At 36.3% G+C, this 21,675-nt stretch overlaps 2 long non-coding RNA genes across 3 annotated transcripts; one reads left to right on the top strand and one right to left on the bottom strand.

Moving 5' to 3' along the window:
* Positions 1-5,525: 5,525 nt before the first annotated feature.
* On the top strand, positions 5,526-9,561 carry LOC120326515 (uncharacterized). 2 transcript variants are annotated; one of them, XR_013475158.1, is made up of 6 exons: positions 5,526-6,051; positions 6,563-6,657; positions 6,766-6,850; positions 7,428-7,641; positions 8,119-8,427; positions 8,728-9,561. It is a non-coding gene; the product is annotated as an uncharacterized LOC120326515 (long non-coding RNA). The 2 variants fall into 2 exon arrangements; XR_013475159.1 differs by having other exon boundaries at positions 7,421-7,641.
* Positions 9,562-11,260: 1,699 nt separating this feature from the next.
* Positions 11,261-12,707, bottom strand: LOC120327028 (uncharacterized). Its single transcript, XR_005567482.2, has 3 exons — positions 12,546-12,707; positions 11,974-12,038; positions 11,261-11,628 (listed from the first exon to the last, which is right to left on the bottom strand). It is a non-coding gene; the product is annotated as an uncharacterized LOC120327028 (long non-coding RNA).
* Positions 12,708-21,675: the final 8,968 nt, after the last annotated feature.

Below are 21,675 nucleotides of genomic sequence, written 5' to 3'. Positions count from 1 at the left end.
CGTTTTTCTCTCTCTTGCCAATACGTCGCCGTGATAATCAGTGTCGCGCTTATCAAACAGCAATATGACGACGGAAGAGAAATTGCGTAATGAACGAACGCAACTTCGTCTTTTCGGCATCAGTAAAGCGGTTGAGACTACAAAACGACGGGATTTCCGCGGACCGGTACAAATCCTTTGCGGACCGGCGGTTGGGTACCACTGTTATAGAATACTTAAATCGAATCTAGAATCCTATTCTATTTAAATATAATCAAGTATGAGCCAGTGTGTTTATTCTGTGCGAGATTCATTTTCTATTACAAAATCCTAATGTTCTGTTACCGGTTTTATCGTTATATATTTGACCGGACTTGGCCTTGCTCAATATGTTTTTCACAGTGCCTCGCAATATTTCGGCCAAATATGATTAACTGTACCAAATGCGGCAACTTATTTTGATCTTATCGTCGACTCGAATACCACCGGCACTCGACCAAACTTGTGTCAATCTTGGCCGATAGAATCGTCGACTTGAGTTAGAAAAATAAGCTAATTTTCTCGTGAGGGCAAAATAAATATCACAAAACGCATTGTTTTGCGATATAACTTTGTATTTTCGGAGAAGGCATGTTATATAAGTACGGTATTTATTAAATTATGCGCAAATAGTTGATATTTGATCTAAATTTATCGCAAATAATGTTATAACATTTAGGCCGCGAAATTATTTAATGTAAAATGAAGCATGGTAATCGGAATATCGTCAATAAGTCGGCAAAAATAATTATTATAAAATGCTAACTAGGTAGTAAAGTCGAATAATGTAAAAAACGGTGCAATAACAAGTCTTCGTCGCAAGGCAAGCGCAAGTATATTCAAACCAAAGAATACGCGCTTCGTTGATTAATAAATTAAAAACCCGAAATTTTTATTTAATACGAAAGTCGATTTGAAAAAAGTCAACTATCGTTTCATAAATATCCGTATACCAGTGTCGGTAATGATAAAATTGATCGCACGAAATTGGGACGGTTGATTTGACACTGTTGCCGGCGTGTAGTACTACCAGGAATATGAAAACCAAACTTCGATGTCCCATTCGGAAAAGAAGTGAATTCAATTGGTTGTTATGATGGGTTTAAATGTGTGAAAAAATATCGCAATTACGAGGTCATTACGTAATCGATTTGGCCGTTATTACGGAATTGATTTTTGTCAATTACGTGTAAGCCTAATCTCTTCCAAAATACATCGGTAGTGCATCAGTATTGTACCTTTTGCACATCTTTCGAACATACCGTACAAGTCTTTTATTTACATTAAATACTCTTGGAAGAAGAATCAGTTTCTATTTCAACATCGAACAATCATTTTCATACGTGGCTCACGTGGAACTAATCGAACTTCTGCGAGGCTGCCACAAATTAGGATTCAGGTGCACGCTGACTAACTACTACAGCAGGATATATATACATTTGTTGAGAATCTTTCGCGTTATTGCGTTTGCTTTCAAAATCCCAACTTCAGGTGCAATTACTTTCTCCTGAACTATGAAACGTGACTAAAATATTGAATTAGCTATTGGACGGACCGGCCTACTCGGATAAGGATATCCATCGGATAACCTGAACCCTAACCTGGTACACAACCCGAGTTCAGGTTGTGCGCCATCTTGATGCGCATACTTCAAGAGGTCCAGATAAGACCTTCTTTCGTGAAGGACTGTAATTTACTTACGTAATGATCCTGGTTTCAGCAATTTTCCATCTTTGGTTAAAATGTTGACTATCAGTAAATTACGGTATGTTTGGTTGGAATCATATTTAATATTATTTTGTGTTCTGTTAAATTCAAAACATTGCAAATCTGGCCCAAATTTAAGATTTCCATTGTGGTTAATTCTCAAGTTCACCGGCAAACAAGCCTTTGAAGCAATATCTGCGGGGTTTTTATTTGAAAGGTACACAGACCATTTGATTCAGATCTGATACGTCACTCTGTTTGCGGCGAAGGTTTCACGACTTTATATGCATCTGTTGAAAGCTTATGTCCTTACGAATAGGCCGTGAGACGAGGCCCAGAAAAACGCTTAGGAAGTGAGTTCCGTAACGCACATCTGTGGACTATATAGATTCTTTAGTTTTGTATGAAAATGAACATACTGAACGCTTTACAGCTCGTTCCCACTAACGAAAGTTGCACATTTTCGGTAAAACATGCCTCAAAAGACCAGATGCAAAAATTGGATATTATGGGATTCCCCGAAATCAACAACCATAAGTTTACAACGAAGCAATCAAACGCATCCATTTTATGCGATGAAGTCACGAATTAACACAGTGAGTACAAAAACACAAGTAAATTGGTTAAAATTCTGATGCAAAATTGAGGATTCCCCGTAAAACCAATAACCATAGGTTTACAACAACACAGCATAAGAACTATGCAATTCAAGATCCCTGCTGCACACTAACACATCTGTATTTCTGTAACGTTTCGTCTAACCCAAATAAGACAAGCAGTTTACAACAAAGAACAGAATCATAAGAAGTTGCATTCATTTTATAGAAGCCATCAAACGCATTGCTTTTTAGACAATAAAGTCACAAATTAACATATTGAGCACAAAAACACTAATTAATCTGTTCTTTCTCAGTGAGGAATTTACCGGAAACGGCAAGAAAATTAAATGAATAACATAGTGAACAGAAATCTCACAATTAGTTTATGTGGTTGTGTATTTGAAACAAATGCAATATTTTTTATAAAAACAGGACTTTCGACACTAACAGATGCCTGAAAAATAAACTAATATATAATATTTATTGAATTAACTTCAATATCTAATTCAATTCCCTATCAATTGCTTTCGAAATCCTCATTCTCGAAAATCGACTTTACCTATATAAGTGTACTGTGGTTTTTGCAGTGGACACAAAAACGAAATTTTGAGCAATTTAGGTTGTTTTTGACACACATGCATAAATTATTTTGAAACCTATTTTGCTACACTTGCAGTTGCCAACTCAAAAACTGATTTGGGGGCTGTAAGTGGATCCATCAATGTAATCCGCGAAACACCATCATCAAAAACCCATCCATGGCCAATACGTAGGCGAATTATCGGCTTTGATTCTAGGCAACAGTGATGAATTCCTGCCTGGTAATTTGCCCTCAGAACATGCTTCTTTAGTGAATCATTGTCGGGTGGAAGAGTATAATTCATATGTTTTCCAGTTTTGAAAAGACGTGCCCTGGTATCATTTACAATCTTCATATCCTATCCATACAGCGATAGAACAAATTCCTCCGCTTTATTTGTTAATGCCTCGTTAACCTCAAAATATATTCATAGTTGGGGAAAAAATCAATGAATTTCAAGTCCCCCAACATCGGTTTGATGGGCAGTTTCAAAGAATGCCAAATTATTTCAATATGAATAACCCATCTAAGCTGTTTGCAACTGTTATGATTCTCATATACCTTTACTAGAGTTGCCAACCTAGCGTTAAACCATTCCGGGTCACCTATGTATAGAATTCGAAAGTTGATGCAACAGAAGCTTGTGAAACACGAAAGACATCAAAAGCAACAGTACGAGCTGCGCGTCAAAGAGTGATGATCGTGCAGCATTTTTCACAATTTCCAAGCCTTTAAAAAATTTGATCATAGTCAAAGTAACTTGTGAAATGTTGAATCTTTTAAGTATAAATGAAAAAAACAACAACATAGAAAATCTATTTAAATGACCCATACAGATGTAATCGTTTTCATTAAAAAAAAAACAATATTTGCGTGAATTATATCCGTTTCTATAGGGATTTGTTGGCTGTACTATTTGATTTTTTTGTATTAAATAGGTTGAAGAAAAATGGATGTAAAAACATGCCAAGCGCTTCTTGTTTGTAATAAATCCGTCAAAACGATCGATAGAGGCTCATGTACACCTTCTCAAGCTGTAGTTCAGTGCATCTTGCAAAAATTGAAATGTGATTTAAACCAATTGTTTTAGAACAATTCTTTTTGGAGAAATCCCTAGCCAAAACCTTAATAGTCAATAGAACTAGAATGAATTTATATCTAACGGTGAGGTTGCATGACGTATGGATTTGTGCAGTAAAAGATTTGCATTAAATTAGAGGATTCTTACAAGTAACATAGGCTAGGTTAGGGTGTCTCATTCTTCATATCAGAAGATTACCGCCGATATAAGCATATTCTTCATTATCGCAACCCACTCGTTTCGCCGAAGGGCTGCCTGCACTTGATCGAATTGCTTTTGTAGTAGGCTCGTGAGCTAATTTTCATGATTTTTCTTACTCAAAACGTCTCTCTGATATCTCGGCTAAACATTCCGGGTGAAATATTATTACTTTGGTGGAGATATAAAGGGGCGATAAATGTACGCAATAGTGGTAAAAGTCAAAATAAAAGTTAAAACACGATGTTTTTTTTAGAATTGATAAAAAACAAAACCCTATCCGTTTTCAGTTTTGAACTAAGCCGACACGCTTACATGGCCTTCTATTTTAGAACGCCATGGTGGTCATTAAATTCCGGGACAACCGTAGCCCAGCCCGGGACGCCAGACGTCAATTCCGGGACTGTCCTATATAGACTGGATTGTTAGAACATTGGTGTTTTCTTTTGTAGTACAGTATCTAAAACGAGAAGGAAAATCATATTTGAAACGACATGAGTGTTTTTCGACAAATAAAAATACCATTAAATACTGACTAATACTTCTTATACATAATGCATTTTATCTGATGTACTATAGGCTGCAGTGTTTGCATACTAGACTATATCTACACTGAACTAGATAAAACGAACAGTCTGAAATGCCGTGTATTTTTTAAAACATCAACTGTCAGCCTACAACTTGATACATGATTTCTCACCTTTCAATTACTTCCATTTCTTTCAACTCCTGCATGACTTAACATTGCTACCTACGTTCTTGTCGGCTTTATGAATATGGACCAACTGACATCAATAAAACTGGTTATTTCCCCCTCTTCCTCACAAACGTGCATTAAAAAAACGGTCTTTATTTTCTGAATCAAATATGCTGTAGCCCGAAAGTGGCCAACACGTCGATCGCCACGTCACGAGCAGATGATCGTGTCTGATGTTGAGTGAATTTTATCGCGTGTCGCGTGTCTAGACCAGGATTTCCATATTGGCTTTTTTAACGCCAAATTTCACGATTTTGGCTTTTTTGAAACACGTTTGGCGTCAGAATTTCCGTTTGGCTTTTTTTTTTTTTTTTTTCTATGTTCATTCTACTGTCTATTATTAAAATCATTTAAAATACAATACCGGTATTTATTGTGCTCAGCTACTCAACATTTGTATTTTCCCTTAACCACAACCAGGGGGATGAAACTAGCCAAGAAAACCACGCCCACATTGATAAAACAAACAAAGTTATTCGCGTTACGAGTTGGTGCAGCTTCACGCTCCATTGCGATCACTTGATTTGCTCGGGGATTGGTGAAGACGGTGGTATGTGATCAGTAATCAGTAATTTATTTTTTCACCATTCCAAAGCACACAATGTGAATACACAATACAAGAAATAGGAAATATGGTACTTTAGGGTGAAGGGAGGCGCGAGACACCAAGACTGGTGATCGAGCAGCGACACCCATGACAAGTCTAACAGTAATAGATAAATAACAGTAATATATAAATCAAACAAACTATAAATATTAGAACAGGTTTACGTTAAAGTAAGTCGAGGCGACCTGCATACCCAAAAGACACCCGATCCAAGGAGAAACGGATAACGACTCCGAGCACCGTCTTGTGAGTAGCCATGGCAACGTCAGCGAAATCTTATACTGCGGAATACAGACACTGCCTGAGTTGAGCTTGAATTCATATTTATCCCGCGAGGGGAAGCCGATAACTTGGCATATTTATATTATTATAAAATAGTTTTGTTTGTCGCAGTTAGGGATACGAGAGTGTGTAAACAAGTGGAAGTATAGTGGTAAGGTGCTTTGGTGCCGGAGACGTCGTGTGAAGAGGGAAAAGCCTAAGGACCCAACCTGACGTTAACAGGTAAAAAATAATAAAATTTGATTGGCGATTGAAAATAATCGACAAAATAAATAAATGTGGAAGTAAATGGTATTGCTAGTTAGACAAAATATGTACATAAAGAAACTAGTATATTAGAAAATTTTAGTCCATCATTGAAAACATGAATGCAGTAAACACTGTACCGGTACGGTATCGGTACGGTACCGGTACCCAAGCAAACAGCATATGGAAAAGACATCAATTTAGTAAGTTGCAATATCATTAAAATTTTGAAATTGGTGAGTATACTGGCACTTGACAAAGACATAAAGAATAGCTAAGTATTTGTACACAATCTGAGACCAAAATTATGGATCATGGGTGAAGTGACCCACCGGTATACCGGTATGGTTTGGATCCAAGATAACCCGTCTGAGCCTGATGTTGGCAAGATGAATAGTTTGGTTATTGTATGAGTGGCACATGGCTATGCACTGACACGGTGGAGAAAAAAAAAATTTAATATTCACAGAGTCTCTATCTATTTCAGTTACTGTGGACTGTGGGTGAAGTCAAGTGTTGAGCTGACAATGACAAGGGGTGGAGGGTGTCAGCACATCAAACAGATGTGGTGACTCGAGACAGGTAAGATGAAAGCATGACCTTCTTATATTTTATTTTAAAAGAGACATATGTGCTTTCACGTAAACTTTGTGGAATACTATTCCATATTATGACACCTTTGTATTTCAGGGAATTTTGAGATTTGCTCAGTGAAAAGCGAGGTACAAAAAAATTGGACTTGGTTGAAGAGCGAGTGTTGTGTTCATGCACAGAGGTAAGCGAAACAAAATAATTGTTGAAAGCTGTGGGCAAGTGGTTGTTTCGAAATATGTGCATAACTTTGGAGATCTCTAGAGTGTGAATGTCAGATAGTTTTAACACCCTTGTTTTATGGTATAGGGTGTTTAGGTTTGTACGAATAGATGCTCTAGAGAGGGTTCTAACAGCTTTATTCTGTAAGATCTCCAATTTATGAATGTTAGTTTGCGCTCCTGAGCCCCAAGCGGTTATGGCATATTGTATGTGGGATTGAAAGAGAGCAAAGTAGACAGTTCGTAGGGTGGCATCCTGGACATAATGTCTGAGTTTTCCCAATATCCCAACCGATCTCGACAATTTCTTATGTAATTCGATAGTATGGGTGTTCCATTTTAAATTATTATCTATATGGAGCCCGAGATATTTATAGGATTGGACGACTTCCAAGGCAACCCCCCTGATTTTGATTAGAATGTTGGCATGTGTTGTTAGCGATTTTCGGCTGAAAACCATGACTTTAGATTTTTCGACATTTACAGTAAGTTTGTTGCATAACATCCACTCATATATTTTATTTATTTCTGAGTTTACAGTGTGTTGGAGTGTGGTCAAGTCTTTTCCACTAGCAAGCAGGCAGGCATCATCGGCGAAGAGCTTGGTTAGAAGATTAGAGCAGTTCGACAAGTCATTTACAGAGAGTAAAAAAGCCAAAGGCCCGATAATTGAACCCTGGACAATCCCGCACTGAATGGGCAACATTGGGGACTTATGAGAACCTAATTCAACAAATTGAAAACGACCACTCAGGTAATTAGCTAGTAGTTTGCTTACATTACCTCTGAAACCATAGTGTTGCAACTTTTGAATAAGAATTTTGTGGTCCATCGTGTCAAAGGCTTTCTTTAGATCAAGGAAAGCACAGCAGACAAACTCAGTTAAGTCTAGGATGGCATGGCTAGTAGAGTGATCTGGTTGGAATCCGAATTGGCATTTATTGATCAAGTTGAATTTGGTACAAAAAATTAGCATTCTCTTGTATATTAACTTTTCCAGAATAAGACCAATTGAAGATAGAATAGAAATTGGCCGATAATTAGAGGGATTATTTTTGTTGCCGCTTTTGAAGATTGGTATAACCCTGGCAATCTTTAATGAGGAGGGGAAAATACCATAATTGAATGATAAATTAAAAAAGTGACTCAGTTCTGGAGAAATAATATCTGCGACTATTTTCAAGAAAAACGGGGAAATACCATCATGTCCAACTGCTTTGCCCTTTTTCAGGTTCAATATTATTTGGTGAACCTCGGAAGGTGTCGTTTGCTCCAGAAAAAAAGAGTGCTGTGAGGGAGCACTCAAGAAAGCTTTGAAAGATTTCTTGCTATGTGGAATATTGTCAGCAAGTTTCTTTCCTACAGATGAAAAGAATTTATTGAATTCGGCGGATATTCTGGCGGGGTCGGAAACTGTGGCACCATTTTCAAGCTCCAATTCAGAGACGATGGATTCATCTTTGGACCTAACTCTAATAATGTCATTGATAGTTTTCCAAGTGTGCTTCACATCCCCTCTGTTGTTTTCAAGGATATTATGGTAATACATTTGTTTCGATTTTCTCTGCAAGTGCGTCAAAATGTTCTTGTATTTTTGAAGTGGAGACGCTGGGATGAGTTTCCCTTTAAGAATTTTTTTCTAAACATATTGTTTTTATGTTTGATGGACTTACGAATTCCTTTAGTAATCCACGGTTTAGAGTAAAGTTTATTTTCTCTACGCGAAAATGGTCTTAATGGAGCATGCTTATTAATCAACCATTCGAAGTGACTAAGAAAAAGATCGAATGAGCTATTGAAGTTTTCCTCATGTATGCTAATACTAGTATAATTGTTACAGATCGACTCAACCTCCAATCTGAACAGGTCAGCACAAAATTTAGTCATGTCACGTTTCATGCGAGTGTTTGTCTTTATATTGCCAGTAGTTGCTGATATTGTGCACATTACGGGAAAGTGGTCAGTGAGATCACTGAGCAAAATAAATGATGAATTGCAGAAATTGACGGTATTGGTGTAAATATGGTCTATAAGGGTGTGAGAGGTCGGGGTAACTCTGGTTGGTTTGGTAATGAGCGGGCATATAAAATTAGTCATGAGCATGTCTAAATACTTGGTAGTGAGATTGTTATGAGAATCAAGAAGATTTATATTGAAATCACCTAATATTATAAATTGCTTTTTAGCCATTGTCAGCTTCTCGAGTAGACAGGACATTGCTGTGGTGAATGCTGGAATATTATTTTTGGGATGCCTATATATTACACCAACAACAAGATTTTGAATTTTTGAGGTTGGTTGGAAGTTCTTTGATTCAATCCAAATGTCTTCGCAGTTAGGAAATCCTAAGCCGAGTTCAGAGCATGCATGATAATTTAAATTGCTATCAATATAAAAACCAACACCGCCTGCTCGAGTTGGGGATGGAGCATGTATGAAGGTGTACCCAGGGATATTAACATTCGCAACACTGTCACTTATGATCCTGGTCTCGCTTAAGGTGATGATTTGAGGTGGAGTACAAAAATTGGAAATCAATTCAACTAAATTATCAGAATATTTAGGTAATGATCTAATATTAAGGTGCAAAATGATGAACTCTGAAGGTAGAAAATTGACGTTACCCTGTTGATATCAGATATTGACTTGGGGTAGAAGAAATTTCAGGGTGAAAGATTCCCAGTTTGGGTTGGGATCACTGTTTAGGTCATAGATAGGTGATGATAATGGATACAATTTTAAAGAACATGTAATAGATTGTGATCAAATATGCTAGTGCGATGGGGGGAATGTCATAGCTTGAAATTTTCCAATAGATACTGAAGGTTCCTAAATAGGTCATAAGGGGAATTAATAATTTACTTATGTATAGCAGTGGAAAAATCATTGGACCTATCTTATTTTATCCAGATCGTCTTCATCAGTTATGGACAGAGTGTTCGTGTCTTTGTTCTTTTTAATCAATATCTTGCCATTTGATGTCCACAGGAAGGCGTAACCACATCGCTTCTTGAGGACCTTCGCTTGGTAAAATAAGTTTTTATTTCTTTCGGTTAGGTTTTCAACCACGAACACCTTTGACAAGTCTCTTATAGATGTTGTATTGCTAGAGGTTTTGATCAAGTTTCGATTTTTGAGTATCTTGGCTCGAATTTTGCGGTTTGTGAATTTCGCTACAATTGGTTTATGGATGTTGGTATTCCTTGTTGGACAGCGGTGTGTTACGGAGATGTCTGAAGGCTTTATGTCTACATGGATAATTTTTCCGATTTGTGTTACTAGTTCATCAGTATCTTCATTTTCGGTTGATGGAATGCCATGAAATTCTAGGTTATCCATCCTAGATCGACGTTCGTGTTTTTCTGTGACATAAAATAACTCATCTTCAAGATCGTAAACTAACTCTTCGAGATCTCGTATTTTTTTGCAATAAAGAGTAAGTTTCTCATCTGTAACTTTTTGCTTTGCAATAACTTCGTCATATTTCTCAGATTGGAAGCTTTGTGATTCTCTGATAGAAGCAAGGTCTTGTTTAATTTCTTTCAGAGATATCATCTGTTCCTTCATGCATTCTTTTAGACCTGGACTCATTGGTAGGTATTCTGATGAAAAGTTTGCAGAGCTGAAGTTTTCTGTTAAGCATTTGGCAATTAGGGATGGTAACTGGTTCATGATGTTTGTTTGTATTGCCTCCTGTAGGTTTATCTGGAAGTTAGAGTGTCCCTTCTGTTGTTGCAATACAGATCCAATTGGTGAAAGGCCTGGATCGGGAAGACTTCTACTCAGGCGTTGCGTAGGCGTTGATTTGGTGGTATTATTGATCGAAGCCATGTTGTTGTGGATGTTTGAGATATACGCTGGAATTGATGTTAAAATAGGCAGCGAAGAATCAAGTTAGACTATTCTGCTAGTTTAGGTTAGATTTAAAACCTTAAACGGAGAATAATAAAATATCAAATACCGGTTGTCCATCTTAAGCTCTGTCTCTTTAGTTTAATCAAAGATAGATTAGATTTACCTTTGGCTTCAACTAGTAGTTTCCCCCTCAAGACAACGTGGGTACCGTACAGGTAACTTGGCGTTCTATGAAACACCTCAATACTGCAATATTCTACCCGATTATCGTAACCTAGGGCCTAGGCTACTTTATTTCTCATGTTCTGTGAGTCCGGTACTGGGTTACGATCTTTTTAGTCACATACCCCCCAGTCTATAGGAAATATAATTCTCCTATTATAACTTACAACTAACATACCAGCACTATAGTCTGATAGTATTCACAGATTTATTAAACTCCAAAAGTGCCAATTCCTTTTTTCAAAGTCAACTCGTTTTTTTCTTTTCGGCTACTTTTTTTAGAATTGCATAATTTGTATTATAGGCTATTTATTTACATCACTCATCAACATAAGTAATCGATGTTGCGTTCCACAATGTGATAGTGTCAGTGGATCTTGCACCCTGTTTTTGGCACCATCAAAGCGAACGGGCAGACAAAATTGAAAAAAATGTGATTGGTCTGCAGGCTGATTCTGATATTAAACACCTGTATTTACGTGACGAATAAAATTTGTGAAGGACACTTGGAAGAATATGACATTCAAAACAGTAATTTCAAGATTTTAATTTCATAATAAAAGAGAGGAATATCCAACAAAGCCTCACAGTCGCGTCTTAAAATTGGTGCAATACCCAAGACGAACGCCAACTTTGAATAGATCTCCAAAAAAGAGGAAAGTAGCTGAAAAAATGTCATAAAAATTTGCAAGACTTGAAAAAAAGTGCATCAACTTATTCACCCTCCAACTGCAGAACTGGAAATACCAGGATTTATAAAACAATATTCGATTTTTTTCTCAAGCCCTAATCAGCTGCAGAGCAATCAAGTTTAGCTATAAACATTGATTCAGTTGCTATGCTATCTAAGACTGCTGCAAGATTGATGCAGCAGAGAGATGGGCCAGAGCTCTTGGTCAGCACTGTCTATGGATAAATGTTTTGATATTATGAATACTTGGCCTAATTTTGGATATAAAAAAGGTAATCATGGAATTTATGTAGGAGTCTATAATTATGTAAATATTACCTTGTTTGTGAATATGTTGAGCCAAAGATGCCACGCTGGAAAATAACTTTTGACACGTTGAGCACCTTGAAATAAAACATAAGTTATTTCTTATAAATCACAGAATAAGTTGTTTATTAGCAAAAATATTGTCATGAAAATATCACATTCAGGTATGTCTTATCTATAGAATAAAATCCAGAAAATATATTGATGGTAAGATAATTGAATGCATGATCTGTTGGTGGTCCAGCATTAAACCTCTCTTAACACTTTTTGCCCTCTGTCTGTCTGTAGCTCTCTTTTCAATAGCTGTCTTACTTTTGCTCATTCAAGGTAAACTTTTCTTCCATTGCCTCGTCAAGATCTATGAATACTGTCAGTTTATGATCCTCTAACATGAATGAGTCTAGTACGGTACAGGCAGACAGGTAATGTCTGAATGTATCATCAAATTCAGGATCTGATTCAGGGATTTAAACTCGGCAGCTCTGTCTTGTCATATATCAGCACATGGTAGCTCCCTGAATAATCACCCGCTTATGGAAACATACTGATAGTATATATCTAACGTATAGAAATGATAGACTTACCTTTATTAGCCATAATAGCCACTGATTATATAATAACTACAGCCCTTGAGTCCGATGCGACCAACAGATATGGTGAAACTGCAGCAAAACGCTGGGAACTCGAGTGGGCGTTAACGAATCAAGTTGCCGCAATGGAGCGTATCGCGTCAGACACTCCTCATTGGCCAAGGCTTTAGTTGCGCATCATGGTATGTTAGTCGTTGACCACAACCAATCAAAAATAAGCCAACAATGACATAACATGTGCTATCGATTAGGTTGGACTATGTATGTCTGAGGAAGTCTGACCTTGGTCAGACGAAGCGTTACAGAAATATATTTCTGTTAGTGTGTAACACGACTATTGAATCATTTAGAATGACATAACAATTGCAGTTTTTGCAGCCGCTCGGACAGATGTTTAAACAGGCTTCGTTTTCATAGTTTTGCGTGTTACAGTGTTATTCTTTCCAGTTTTTAGTTATGTTTCCAAAAAATAGTTGAATGCCTTAATTCAGTAATTGCCATTTTGCCTTCCGAGGAGCTTTAGTTTGGTTGCGATAATCAAAATTCTCGCGAAGGACGTTCGTGATTACGCAAACTAAAATCATCTATCAGTTGACTATCTGTGCAAGCGGCTGGGGTTCAATATTTTAGAAAAATGATGCCTTCAAACATGTGAACCAGTTTATAATCGCCAACACTTCAAAACAATCGTAAAAGAATTTTCAATAGTAAAATATCTTGAAAATTTTCTGAGGTATATATATCGCAAGTTAATGTAGAAACATGCACATTTATCCGTCCCGAAGCGGTATACATTGTGTATTGCATATACTGGAGTTGAGCAGTCATGTAACATTCATTGTTTGAAAATATTTATTTTATTTTATTATAAATAATGAAACATTTACGCCGGGTACAATTAAATATTCAAATCAACAACTTAAATGGAACATAAAAAATGCAATTTTTTGTCGATTTTTTTGTATGCAGCGTGTGTGCAGTTATTTGCCCATTCGTTTTGTGCAGACCTTATTACCGATCGCGATCTATTTTGACGATTTTAGTCGATTGCGGTCAAAAGCAGGTTGGCCACCCCTGCAGTTTAGCCCAAATAATATAGTATAGGTCTGAGCAGTGTTCACTATTAGCGCACTTTTTTGCGAAAATTGCGAAGCACTTTCGCAACTTTTTTTAGGGACTGCGAAATAGCACTTTTTTCCGATTTTGAAGAGAAATAGCACTTTTTTCCGATTTTGAATGGAATAAAAATTCAAAGTTAACAAATATTTTCGAGTATTAAAGTGACAAATAAGTAACATACTAGTACTTTTGTAACTCAATTCTGCATATCATAACGATATTTACCGGAATTCTAACCTATGAGATGCAGACATAGTAGATAAAGCTTTTGCATTAACGGCAAAATTCTTGTTTATAATATGATTATTATACAAGCACACCGATTCCGCTTCTCCCGCAAAAACGCTCCGCGTCTTTGAAACCAGATGTTGGAATACTACACAGTGCGTTTCTTTCAAGGAGAGTGGTCATGTGACTATCAATGATATCGTTGAATTCAAAACGACTATAAAAGTGTTAGTAAAGTGTTATAGTAACTTTGGATGTATTGTGACCAGAGTGCACGATTTTCAAATCAGACGAAACTTTTAGCAGCATGTCACAGATTTGCAAAATCACCGAATTCACAAAATACCATCAAGTGCCATTTTATTGTAATCACAATGTTGAAAGCATGAGACATTTTGCGATATTTACACAACTATTTTTCATTGATATGCGAGTACCGGTGGGCAAAATTCAATATTTTATTGAATTGAATATTTTTAACAAATAACAAATATTTTTGGAACGTTGATGGAAACATTAAAAAATCGGCAACTAAGCCTTTTTACTGATTAATTCCGTTGCAATCGCTAATTGTTCTTGTCACCGATCCCTTTGGCGGCGATATCCAGGTTTTGTTAATCTATATTCCCGCACTCTCTCTTTTTTAGAAATATAAATTCTTGCGGGTCGGCGGACATCGAAGTTTTATATTTCAGGTTTACCCGTTTGTTCACATCGGCAACAGCTGTTGAAGACATTGAGGACTCAAATTAACATTTGCGTTGGCTTTAATATTACCTATCAAGATTTGTAAATTTACGGTCCCAATTTTATGCGAATGGTAATATTATTGTCGATACCGTGATGCTGATATTTATTAAGACGATAACTAACTTTCTCATGTTTTTCTATGGTGATAAACTTCACAAATCTGAAATTGTGCCAATCCTGAATGTTTATTTAAAATAGTGATTGAATAATTCGGCAATAAAGGCATTTCTGCGTGGTCATAAGACGAGATGACGTTAATGAACAGCACTTCTTATACGGGATATTTTACGTAAGCGACTTAATGCTAAAAAGATTGGACTCGAGTGCTTTTTTTTCGAGTGCTCGAGTGCCTAATAGAGGACAGAGGTCAGGCGCTAATTGTAACTGATTCCCTCAAGTTTCAACATGTTTTCAACAAAACAATACCCAGGCGATAATTATAGCTAAAATGTTACCGAGCAATTCACAATTTTATTTATTGAATTTCAAAATTCACCAGTTTCTTGACGATATTGATAATGTCACGCCCTAATTATTAGTGCAAAAAATACTCCCCTTCTTCTGCGGCGGTTTGACTTGTTCTTTGTTCCAATCTTTAGAAATTTCTGACACGGAGGGATATAGAATACTGAATCCGGAGGGTTCAATCCCTGTCGACTTACTGGTGATTTTCCGTTTTGGAATGCGTGGAACATTCTCCATTTTAAATTAAATGACGTTTCGCGGACTAGAGTTCTCCCCGAAAATGATGTGTACCAGACGTTAGTTAGACGATAGATAAAACATTAGATGAATATATTTCATGACGCCCCGTTTTCGAAAATACAAAATTATATCGCAAAAAATGCGTTTTGATACATTTGGATTGAAACATTATTTACGGTTAATTCAGATCATATTTTATTCTTCATGACACCCGGTATCCGAAAATACAGTTGTATTGCGAAAAATGTGTTTTGTTACATTTAAAATAAAACATTTTTGCGATTAATTTAGATCATATTTTATTCTTCAGGACACTCGTTTTCGAAAATACAAGGTTATATCGCAAAATGTGTTTTGTTACATTTAAAATGAAACATTTTTGCGATTAATTTAGATCAAATTTTACCTTTCACGGCAATCCGTTTCCGAAAATACAAAGTTATATCACAAAAAAAATGCGTTTTGTTACATTTATTTTGCATTCCCGATAAAATACATATTTTCCCTAATTAAAGTCGTTGATGAATCTGTTCCTGTCGGTCAAGCTTGACATACGTTTGGACGAGTGTGGGGCGGTTTTTTGGTCGACGATAAATTAAAAAGTTTCCACACGTTATTTGTATGACGATAATAACTGAAAAATTAGATTTTATAATGGAAGTGAATTTGTCTCAAGATGGTATTTTACGATTCTTGCCCACAGAAAATAAACACGCTGACAGGCTTGGTTATAATTGATATTCGTTTAATTTATTTTACACTATTAATAAACCCGCCACACCAAGTGCGGCCATATAAATTGCAGTCGCATCGGTATAATTATAATTTACAACAAAACAATACCCCGAAGGTCATTGAAGCTGAATTCGTTACCGAGTAATTCACAATTTTATTTACGGAATTTGCAATTTCAAGATCTCACTTGACGATTTTGATGATGTCATGCCCTAATTATTACTGCTTAAATGCCTCAAAATACAACAAATGTAATCATTTTCGACGATAACAGGCGCAACAATTCGTAAACGAGCCGTTATAACGAAATTCGCGATTGATTTTACCTCTCTCTTGTTTACAATTTTAACATCCCGCCGGCCATGTATGGTCGAATAAAATGTTCACATATTCGAAACATGACTTGGCCAAGGATGGAAGGGATCACTAAAGAGCTAATAGAAAGTACATACGCGAGGGTATGATATTAATATCGAGAATATTTGTGAGCATATCACGGAAATATTTTGCACCCGGCTGTTTGTTGGCAGAACAACGATACGCTAAAGTTAATTGATCGAATACAGGGAAGTATTTATTTATCATCTCACTTGCGAACATCGAAGTTTGGGCGGAATTGTACGATCATGTTGTCTTTCTTAAATAATAACCTCTTCAATAAATGTTCATTTTACTTTTGCGTCTTTATTATATGTCCGGGTTTTCATTAATTTTAAATTCGAAATTGTACGAAATACTCCAACAGGTGTATAAGTACAATAATAATAGTACTTACCAAAGTACTTACCAGGGAAGTTTAATACACACGATGTGTTAATGGCGTCGTAACTCCCGCTTTTTAAATCTGATTGTTTTACATTCTGCTTAAAAAACAATGTCGTTTTGCAGTCGTCTAACGTAAATCTCGCGACCAAATCTTTTTTGTTTTGTATGGCATCGTCTTGGCGACGAATTTATTGCCGACTGAATTTTAATTGCGTTTTAGGATAAGTTATTTTCTGTTTGTTGGTTTCTAAACTTTACAAAGGTGGGTAGCAATTACTATTAATGTGAGATTTGTGCATATGAACGATTGAATATCGCGACTGGCTGTCCGATATCTGAGAATGCGTATATCAGCGTTCATGTGGTCGAATAAAAATTATTTATCAAATGGATTGGTATTTCGAGACACTCTCAAAATTATTTGGGATCCACTATCATATCATTCGTTTATTTTTTATATTCATGTTTTTTGCAAGAATCACCCTCGTTATATTTCGTGTACCTTCGCAAAAGAAAACTCTTCGTCATCGTTCCTATTAGTGTAATTGAAATATATGGAAACCTCGCAAGTGGCGTTGTGATGCGAATATTTGATACTAGGTCAGCAGCATTACAAAAGTGCTATTTATGAATGCTGAAAGTACATGGCATTACTAAACATTTTGCCAAAATATGATGCTTTCTGCCTGATTTAAACTAACTCGCACACAAACCAAGGCATGTCGACATTTAAAAATTACTTGTCTTTGGGTAAGCTCTGAAATAGTATAATATAAATGTAAATGAGAAAATAGGTCACGCTAGCTCACGAAAGGGAGGATTTTCAAAGTGATCTTGTGTAATATTTCGGAGAAAAAAGTTTGAAAGGAAAGTAGGTCAACCTATCTCCTAAAACAGGGGAGTATCCTGCGTAATATTTGGGAGAGAACGTAGGTTAACCTACCTTTTAAAACAGCGGGTGGCGACTTTCAAAGTGGTTCAAAATCACAAATTAATAATTATCAGATTAGGTTTAGGGATAAATCGAAAAGTTGAATTCTCGGGAACTCGGTTAACGGAAAGGCTTCTCTTTAATTCATAATATTAACCGGAGGAGCGCATTTCCGAGTATCTATGCCATTTTAAATGGGTTATATGAAAAGCTAGAGCACCTAACTTGTTAAAATCGGCAAAAGCACTTTCGCACTTTTTTTTTCGACTGCGAAGCACTTTCGCACTCATAATTCGCTTAGAGTTAACACTGGGTCTGAGAATATTCAAGAATCATTAAATTAATCATAAGCCCTCCATACAAGCATGGAACAAACGCATCGTTATTTGTGGCATATCTTTATCTAGGTCTAGTCTTTCTTAAAGTTACCGCACCGTACCTATTTAACAACGTTTTATATAAGAGCTGGTGCTCAACTAAAATTGCACCGTCTTAGCATAACTTAACTAATATTAACTAAAAATAACGATGAAAAGGCTACCCAACTCAACGCAAGAGCGGGCAGTACAAACTGAGATGGCAAAGCTGATGTGGGAATTGTCGAGATACTATTTCGAATTTTATCAGTGAAAAGTGAATTTTTGCGGAAAATTTTTTAAAATATATATACACAATATATATATAAAGACCAAAGTGATATCTACCTTGGCCTAGGGTTGCCATACGCCATATTTTCCCTGACATGTCCGGGATTTTAGTGGTCAAATGTATGTATTGTATATGTATATATATATATGTATATGTTGTATGATTTAGAAGTAAGAAATACCCATTTAGATGTTAGATTATTTTCTAGATTATTTCAGCATTCATTTAGATATATTTAGATTATTTTTACATTATTCTCTAGTGGCAAAGAAGTGAAGTGCAGTTCACCAATGCCTAACATTTGTAGATATAGACTAGAAAAAATACAAAAGGTTTTCCAATCGAAGTTACGGTAATAGTGCTCAAAACAACAAGGAAGGTTCGCCAAAATATTGACAATTACTATTATTACCCTGAAAGTAAGGTGAAGTGAACGCTGTTGTTATGCTAAAATCTGAAGTCAGGAAATACTATTGTTCACTATAATTCTACCCCTACTGCCCTATAAGAATGTCTAAAGAAACAAATGGCAAACGATATGACCAGAAAGATTGGTTAGCGCCCATGGCTGCTGATGAATCTAAGGCAGTGGTTCCCAAACTTTTTTTGAAGATTTACGTATTCGAGTCGCCACCGATCCTAATAACCAGTATAATTAATCAAAGCTTTCTACATCTTTTCACGACCAACTAAGATTCCTTTTGCGACTCACCAGGGGGTCGCTACCCATAGTTTGGGAACCGCTGATCTACGGCATTCTGCAAGTACTGTAAATGTGAAGCCAAAGCAAAATATCAAGATTTGAAGCAGCATACTAAGAGCCAGAAACATTTGAAAGCTTGTCCATTCATTACCAGGGCTCTTGATTCATTTATGACTCTTAAAATCTCCGAAACAGCAGAGCTGGAAGCGTCTATTTCCACATTTTTATGTTGCCACTCTACTATTTCTAATTGTGACCATTTAGTTGATTTATGTAAAAGTAATATCCCTACAAACAAAACAGTGTCCGAAATGAAAATGCACCGAACTAAATGTACCCTTATCATAAGAAATACTCTGTGTGAGCATTTTATAACAGACCTAAGACGAGATATTGGTGATGGCAGATTTAGCATTCTAATAGATGCAGAGATGAGTTCACAGATATAACTGTGCATAAATTATTTAATCAATAATACTGTACTAGGTATATCTATAGTTTATTACGGCATGTCTAAAAAAAGATTGTTACCTGTACTTTATTTCGTGCTAGGGTTTAGTCACTACTCACTAGTGCTAAAAATTGAGCAACAATTTTGCTTCTTTCGTTCTGTTCTGTATTTATTCTATTTTCACGACAGCTTGTGAATTTATACCATAATACTGTACAGTATAAGTGTGTTGGTTGCAAAATTGGTCAATGTGGCTCATTAAAATGTTGTCAGGGATTTTGTCTTTCCAAATATGGTAACCCTACCTTAGCCATTATTTTCTACATTACGTGGGAAATGAATCGCCCTATTCTAACTTACAGCTGCACAAACCTTGCATAACGTTGTGCTTAGTCATTATGTTTACTGCTGTTATTATCTTATCAGCGCTTGCTTGATTGCGTGATGTGAATTTGTTTACGATGATACCTTTTCGAGTTTCGGCTTTGGTTTGTTCCAGTATGTAACTGTATCGCGTCAGACACGCGTGGCATTCCCATCACACAGATACACGATGCAGGCACACAAGAAGTCGTACCAATATCCACCACACAAGAGCTCACATACAAATTCTCAGATGTTGACGGCATTTGGGTCTTGTAAAAAATAGTGCAACATTTGATTGGTCAAAATTATCATATCAGCGTCGTAATTTGACAACTCCTGATTAGTTCCCCGCTATAGTAACGGCCAGGGACGTAGAAGGCATCTTTCTGCTTGGGTTTCAATTAAGTTAGTGTGGTTCTGATTGTTTACGTTTTGTTTTATCTTCAAGTTTTTTGATACCCATGACGCACTGTAGACCAGGTATGGTGAGTTACTGTAAAAGGTAAAGTTCTGTAAATTATTTGATACTACAGCTGTGACTCGAATCATTTAGCATTTTAATTTACTTTGGCAGAGGACATATGAATCATCATTGTCACAGGACCTGGTAAAGCTAGGCTTTGAACTAAGGCAGTCCGATACCGTTACTAGTAAGTTACGATGGTCCGCAGTATCAGCTTCGTCCGGGATAGGATTCTGGGGGAAATTGTGGGTAAATTATTCCCTTTTTGCTTCCGTGTTCATATATTTATTTGAGCATTGTTCTCTTGTCATTATCATATCAATACAAGTGAGCGATTCTTTAGTAGATGGACACGAAGACCAAACGACGTAGTGCGGGTATCTGTCTGTCATTGTAGACTACCGGTACCGCAGTCTTAACGACATCGCCTGACCGTGAACGCCCAACGACAACAAGGTGTGCAATTTTTAATTTTGATGACGTCATTCCACACACAAAACGAATTCCATAGAGCCCACATGAATTTTTGAAATGCATAAAAGTAATAACCTTCTAGCCAAATCATTAACCACTGAAAATTTCAAAGCAATTGGTCCAGTAATAATGAGGAAAGCGATTTTTTCATACGGTTACAACAAGAATACAGAATGACAAAACGATCTATAGGTCCATTTCGTGTTCAAAAGGGTTAGTAAAAGCCTCGCACTATAGATTTAAAGGCGGAAATGTATCACAGAATGCTATTGCTTTTGTGATTTTAAATATATTTTAATCTCGAATTTATTTCCAATATGTCACTGAGTATTGAAATTTTCGACTTTTACTCTCGCCAACAACTTACCCTCCTTTTACGTTTGTATATAGAACAGAAGAAGTCCCAAAAATCGCAAAAAAAATTTTATGCGATGTACAATCAACTTACAAAAATTAAAAAAACTACAGGTATAGGCAATTTAATGTTCGTTGTTCAGTTGTCATGCAAGGTAGCTCAGACATTGAAATATATATGGCAGTAGGGAATCACGTTATATGTATATAATTACTTTTTAACTATATGTACCTAACTCGAATCAGATAGTAAATTTAAATAATTCATGATTCACAGTTTACTTTTTTATCGAATTCGAATTGTATTATATAGTTTCTTTATCTTTAGTCTGTAAACTTGCATCTTGAGGTAAACCAATTTTTTCACAAAGCTTGGAAAAATGGCCTATCGCTTTAACAGAAGATAAAACAAGCTGCCGTGTATCCCTGAAA

This window comes from Styela clava, chromosome 4 (genome assembly GCF_964204865.1).
Source record: "Styela clava chromosome 4, kaStyClav1.hap1.2, whole genome shotgun sequence".
Taxonomy (NCBI): Eukaryota; Metazoa; Chordata; class Ascidiacea; order Stolidobranchia; family Styelidae; genus Styela; species Styela clava.
The sequence above is the reverse complement of the archived record's forward strand: the minus strand, read 5'-3'. Positions and strand labels throughout refer to the sequence as shown.